Raw genomic sequence first — 7,435 nt, 5'->3', positions numbered from 1 at the left:
ATAAAAGGATTGTTAGCCAAGAATCCATAGATTTAAGCCATCCGTAGTTCCTTTCCCTAAACTCAGGGGAGAAATTAGCTTTTGTGGCCAAGGAAACAAGCATCTCTATTTTTAGCCTTGATAGCATTTTTTCTGTGTATTAGAGAAAACTGTATTGCCACGCAAAGAGATGGCCCTAGTGATTTTTTTGTTAGAAATTAGGAGGTGGGGAAGAACCTTTATTCCACCAATTTTAGGAACTATTTGTTAATTACTGAAATGTTGGCTTTTTAAAAGATAATTTTTTTAATGGTAATCATTTTCTTTAGTCAATATCCTTGGAAATGGATGTGGATGGACGGCTGAAAATAGAGCCTATGAAAGTCAATGATCAGAACAGGTAAATATGGAAATGTTTCTTTTTCTTTTTGCATTTCTATTTGCACTTGAGTATTTTTAAAAATAATGGAAGCTTACTGGATCATACCTCTAGCACACAAGCCACATATCCTTATTTAGAGAAAGGAACTCTGGTTAAGAGATAGCAACAGCTAGAGAAAGTGAAAGAACCTACCTGGAAAAGTAAAAGTCATTTTTTCTAAGGACATCTTAACATTGTTGAGAAATGCCCTGAATATTTCTTGTACTAGTTATCTATTGCCACAGAACAAACGTCCCCCAATGTTATAGCTTAAAACATTATTGCCTCCCACTGTTTCTGTGGGTCAGGAATCCTGGAGCAGCTTAGCTGGAGTGGTGCTGACTTTAAGGTCTCTCATTAGATTGCAGTCAAGGTGTTGGGCAGGCCTGCAGTCTGCATATGATTGAGGCTGGAGGATGAATTCCAAGCTCACTTAGGTACCTGTTGTCAGGATTCTGACAGTTCCGTGACACCTGTTACTCTCCACTGGGCTGCTAACAACATTGTTTCCATCAGAGTAATTGATAAGATGGAAAGGGGAGCAAAAAAATGGCAGTCCTTTATAATCTAATTGAAGAAGGGACATGTTTATAGTGAGTCCTTGAATAAGCTCATTTCATTATGACAGAAAAAAAGCTGGGGCCACTTCTTCTGTGGAGTTGGCACATTCTCCCCATGTCTGCATGGTTTTTCTCTGGGTACTCCAGTCTCCTTCCACATCCCAGGATGTGCACGTTAGGTTAATTGTGTGTCTAAATGATCCCATCTGAGTGAGTGTGGGTGTGTGTGAGTGCACCCGGCATCCTGTCCGGTGTGGGTTCCTGCCTTATGCCCCGAGCTAGGATAAGCTCCCACCACCCACGATCCTGAACTGGAATGAGTGGGGTTGGAAAATAATTATCTTGCTTGTTTTTCTTGTAGTACAAGTCTGCTGGTGATGAATTCCAGGAGTAGAGGAGGATGGATTTTGCTTCTACTGCTTCTCCAGAAACAGTAGATCTTTGCCAGCATCCTGCGGCCATAGTATTTGGTGTACCACTGCCTGCGGGTTAAGACTTTGGCTCTGTAGGGGAGAAGGATCTCAAGAAACTAGTGGGGCTTTGAGCTTGTTCCTCCACAGCCACCATTCACCTCCTCCGAGGTCGCACCGAGGTCGGCTTTGTCTGGTCGTCTCCACCACTCTCCTCATGAACACCTGACGGAGGGTGATGGCGAAGAGCTCTCAGGTAAGTGGGAAATCCCTTTGTGTCTGAGGTTCCCAGTCAGGACTGGCTTCATGGCATGTGACCTGTGTAGTCACACACAGCCCCAGACATAGAAGGGGCTTGTGCTTGGTTTAACGCTGTGTTGTCACCATCTTGAATCCTTTTTTTAGCAAGGGTCCTGCATTTTCTTTTTGCACTAAGACTCACAAATTAAATAGCCAGTCCTGTTACAAGCAATGCAGTAGCCCACACTTGGCCTTTAAAATGTTAAAATCTTAGCTGAATTTTCCTTATCTGCTTGTATAGCAGCAGCCACCTTTTCTCCCATGCCCAGAAAGAGAAGACTGTCCTGTCTCTCCTTGAAGCAGTTTATTCCTCTTTGTAATTCAGTTTCTGTGATTGCTTTGCAGCCTCCACCATCTGAGAGCTCTGAAGTGTTATTTTTTAATATCAAACAGCTGTTTCTCGTTGTTAGGGTGGGAGAAACATTCTTTGCTCTGCATCCTAAATGGAAGTTTAAAACCGCTGTGGGGTTTAGAACTTATTTTTAGGACCTTAATTTTAGCAAGCAGAACAATGAAACTGATAAGGGCTAGGTCCCCCACCCCACTCCCCTTTTAAAGGGGAATGCCACATTTACAGTTCCCTGCAGAAAAAGATGGTTTTATGTTTTTTTAAATTTTTTTCTCCCCATAACAAAATACCCCTTAGTGTCACTGTCCTTATAGTAGAACAACCTAAAATGACATATGTTTTGATAACAGGCAGTTATCGTATTGTTAAACTCAAATGAGCAGATTTCCCACATCAGTCCCTTACAGTGAGAGAGTAAGTTTACAAATAAATAGAAATGAATAGAAACGAAGAGTAATAAGATTAAGGGAAATTTTTCTAAAGATGTGTGGCTTGTGCACTAGAGGTATGTAGGTTATGTAGTACCTTCCTGAGCATTTTGACTGCATACAATTTAGAATATTCTTTAGTATGGTTATGATGTAGGTCTTTAAACTTTTCAGTTTCATTCATTCACTGAAGTGTATTACTAAAAACATTAATACACAGGCTAAGTTGAAATAGGATTCAAGTTAGTTTTCCCTGGGGCTTTTTTTTAATCTAAAGCTATTTTAAATCAGCTTTCTTTAATCACTTGACAAATGTAAGTCTGCCCCTTTTTTATCTTAAGCCTGTTATCTTTTAACAGTTTACTATGGAAAATTACAAAAGTAGAAAGGAGTATCAAGGTACTTCAGTGTACCTTTTACTTTAATATTCACCTATATCCATAACTACTGTTTCCCCCCATTATTTTGAAGCAAATTTTGACCATAATTCCTCTCACATTGTAGTATGTTTCTTTAGAGATAAGGATTTTCTCTCCCTCTTTGCCTCCTCCTTTTTCTCCTAACCACAATACCATCATTAGACCTTGAAAAATAATTCCTTAGTCAAGTTTCTAGTTTTCCCAATTTATTGCAAGAAGACTACAGTATAAAAGGATTGTTAGCCAAGAATCCATAGATTTAAGCCATCCGTAGTTCCTTTCCCTAAACTCAGGGGAGAAATTAGCTTTTGTGGCCAAGGAAACAAGCATCTCTATTTTTAGCCTTGATAGCATTTTTTCTGTGTATTAGAGAAAACTGTATTGCCACGCAAAGAGATGGCCCTAGTGATTTTTTTGTTAGAAATTAGGAGGTGGGGAAGAACCTTTATTCCACCAATTTTAGGAACTATTTGTTAATTACTGAAATGTTGGCTTTTTAAAAGATAATTTTTTTAATGGTAATCATTTTCTTTAGTCAATATCCTTGGAAATGGATGTGGATGGACGGCTGAAAATAGAGCCTATGAAAGTCAATGATCAGAACAGGTAAATATGGAAATGTTTCTTTTTCTTTTTGCATTTCTATTTGCACTTGAGTATTTTTAAAAATAATGGAAGCTTACTGGATCATACCTCTAGCACACAAGCCACATATCCTTATTTAGAGAAAGGAACTCTGGTTAAGAGATAGCAACAGCTAGAGAAAGTGAAAGAACCTACCTGGAAAAGTAAAAGTCATTTTTTCTAAGGACATCTTAACATTGTTGAGAAATGCCCTGAATATTTCTTGTACTAGTTATCTATTGCCACAGAACAAACGTCCCCCAATGTTATAGCTTAAAACATTATTGCCTCCCACTGTTTCTGTGGGTCAGGAATCCTGGAGCAGCTTAGCTGGAGTGGTGCTGACTTTAAGGTCTCTCATTAGATTGCAGTCAAGGTGTTGGGCAGGCCTGCAGTCTGCATATGATTGAGGCTGGAGGATGAATTCCAAGCTCACTTAGGTACCTGTTGTCAGGATTCTGACAGTTCCGTGACACCTGTTACTCTCCACTGGGCTGCTAACAACATTGTTTCCATCAGAGTAATTGATAAGATGGAAAAGGGAGCAAAAAAAATGGCAGTCCTTTATAATCTAATTGAAAAAGGGACATGTTTATAGTGAGTCCTTGAATAAGCTCATTTCATTATGACAGAAAAAAAGCTGGGGCCACTTCTTCTGTGGAGTTGGCACATTCTCCCCATGTCTGCATGGTTTTTCTCTGGGTACTCCAGTCTCCTTCCACATCCCAGGATGTGCACGTTAGGTTAATTGTGTGTCTAAATGATCCCAGTCTGAGTGAGTGTGGGTGTGTGTGAGTGCACCCGGCATCCTGTCCGGTGTGGGTTCCTGCCTTATGCCCCGAGCTAGGATAAGCTCCCACCACCCACGATCCTGAACTGGAATGAGTGGGGTTGGAAAATAATTATCTTGCTTGTTTTTACTGATTTTTCTTAAATGTATGTATAGCTCACATTTATTTCAAAGCTTAATATAAAAAGTGCTTTGTGTCTTTATTTAGAAGATCAGTAATGTTTTTGTGACTAGAAATACACTGTAGGAACTTAACTTTTGTTTATATCAACTAGTCTATGGTAAAATTGGTTTCGTTATACAATCATGTGTCACTTAATAATTGAGATACGTTCTGGGAAATGCGTCGTTAGGTGATTTTGTCATTGTTGGAACATCATAGAATATACTTACACAAACATAAATGGTATAGCTTACTCTACACCTAGGCTACATGGTATATAACCTACAGCTCCTAGGCTGCAAGCTTCTACAGCATGTTACTGTACTGAATACTTACGCAATTGTAAAACAATGGTATTTGTGTATATAAACATCTAAACAAAAAGTACAGTAAAGATATGGTATAAAAGATTTAAAAAAAGTGGCATACCTGTATAGGGCACTGACCATGAATGGAGACTGCAGGACTGGAAGTTGCTCTGGGTGAGTCAACCAGTGGTGAGTGGCTATGAATGTGAAGGCCGAGGGCCTCACTGTATGTAGTATAGCCTTACAAACACTGTACACTTAGGCTACACTAAATTTTTTTTTTAAATGTTTGTTTCTTCAATAATAAATTAACCTTAGCTTATTGAAACTTTTTTACCTTATAAAACTTTTAATTTTTTTACCTTTTCAATTCTTTTGTGATAACACTTAGCTTAAAATACAAACCCATTGTATATCCTTACACAACTTGCCACGCACATTTGTTTACACCAGCATCACCACAAACATGTAACACACTGAGTTCAGATGTTATGATGGCTACGACATCACTAGGTGATAGGAATTTATCAGCTCTGTTATAACCTTGGGGACTGTCACTGTACTTACAGTATTATTGACCAAAACATCATTATGTGACGCATGACTATACATCGTTTTACCTAATGTCTGATTCCAAAAAACAGCGATTGCGTTAAGTTAGGATTTAGTGTACTTTTGGTTAATTCTATTGGTCATACCAATCAGCCCTGGTATGTTGTGTGAACACCAGGACACAGGGCTCATTGGGGGCCATCTCGGAGCACGCTGCTTCATCCTATGTAGCGTAATTACTTGGTAGCTTTCACAATAATCAGTTTTTCCAAAAGGTCAAAAAATACGGAGTCTTTTTTTTTATGTATGGTATATAAGCTTAGAAAAATCTTGACGGGACATATAGGAAACCATGTTAGTCATGTTTATTTCTAAGTAGAGATTATAGGTGACGTTTTTTGTGTTATTTTATAAAGTTCTGGAACAGCACTTTTTTTACAATTTATAATCAATTTATTTTTTTAATGTGGGATATTCCAGAGACAAAAAAGTTAATGGTTGAGACAACTTAATATTTATTTTCAAGTATATATTAAGTATCTACTAGATATTTGTAGAGGGAACAAAAAGAATATAATCCTTGCTGTTAAGGAATTATGTATTTGGAAAAACAAAACCATAGCTATTTATAATAAAATGTAATAAATTCTACAGAAGAGGTATAATGGAGCATTAAATAAAGGGAAATACACAGGAGTCAAGTTAACTGACTCTTAAGGCAGAGCATGGAAAAGGAAAAAAGGGAGTGACTAGAACAAAGTTAACAGCCTTTTATTCCATACTCGGCGTTTGAACTTGGTATCATAGTGCATGAGTACTTACAGGTTTATAAGCAGAAAATGAAACGACCAGATATATAAAAGAAACTCACCTATTTTTTTAAAAATATTTTAATTTTTAAAAATATTGGTCTACCTGGAACTTTATGTTACAATTCAATGCAAGGCAAAATTATATAAATCTTAAATATTAGTAAACATTAACATATACCTATCAAAAAGCACTTTAAAGCCTTAAAGAGCTTTGAATCATCTTTAAAATGTTTTAATTTTTAGAAATACAACAGAAGATTCTTACTCATAAGGCTTTAAAGAGTTTCATTGAATTGTGAAATATTCATGGTGTGACTGAGATGGATTGAAGAGGCAGAATCTATAGTCATATGACTGTTTTTCAACAAATGATGTCATTTTCATAGATGATGTCATCTAGGAAGAAAAGAAATTATTGAGTGTCTTACAGTATACATTTTTACCTAGTTCTCAGTTGATACAGTATAAAATGGCACATTCCAAAAATTATATGCAGAGAGCAATCCTTTTCTAATCCTGTGTGTCCATATATTCCCATGGACACCAGCAATTAAAGTGTTTACTGCCTTGAGCTCAATCAAGGTCTAGCATGATTTTAATATGATTCTTTTATTGTCCTGTAAGGTTGTGGCATAACTGATTTTATGTAGAACAGGTAGTTCTCATTTCTTAACTAGTTGCTTGGCTCTTTCTCTTCCACGTTGAGTATAGTATCCACAGTTATTCCTATGTCCTGCAATGACCAGCCTCCCTCCACTTCCAGAGGCCTTCTGGGAAAGGAAGTAGAAAGGCTGTATAGGGATGTGTGGTACCCAATTTTCATCATCCAGTCAAACAGGACCTAAAATAAAAAAAAAAACACATAGTTATCAAATACTGTACACTCTTATGTCCCTCAGGATCACCATGACATTTTACCATTTTACAGAACTTTCCTACCTTTCAAAGGAACTTTCTCGAGTGTAAAGAAAAATAGTATGCCATGGATTTTGAGATATGAATAACCTTTAACACATTTTGCTTAAGGCCTAGGGACTACAGGCACCCACAGACAGCAGAGGCATTTAACAATTAGGAAAGCCCCAACCATAGGGGATGGAAAGATTATTCAATACAAAGATTGAGAACAAAAGGTTAACATTTGGGAAAAATAATGATTTAGATCATAATCTAAGCCACATCAAAATCACTCAGGAACTTGGTCACAAAGGACATGTGCAGGCCCCAGAGACTCTACCTTATGATAACATGATTTTCAGTGGGTCAGCCCTATGAATTCATAACATTCCCTGTCATGAATATTCTCATAGTAATTGTCCA

The sequence above is a fragment of the Pteropus vampyrus genome, unplaced genomic scaffold (genome assembly GCF_000151845.1).
Source record: "Pteropus vampyrus isolate Shadow unplaced genomic scaffold, Pvam_2.0 Scaffold8, whole genome shotgun sequence".
NCBI lineage: Eukaryota > Metazoa > Chordata > Mammalia > Chiroptera > Pteropodidae > Pteropus > Pteropus vampyrus.
Note: the sequence above shows the minus strand (reverse complement) of the source record.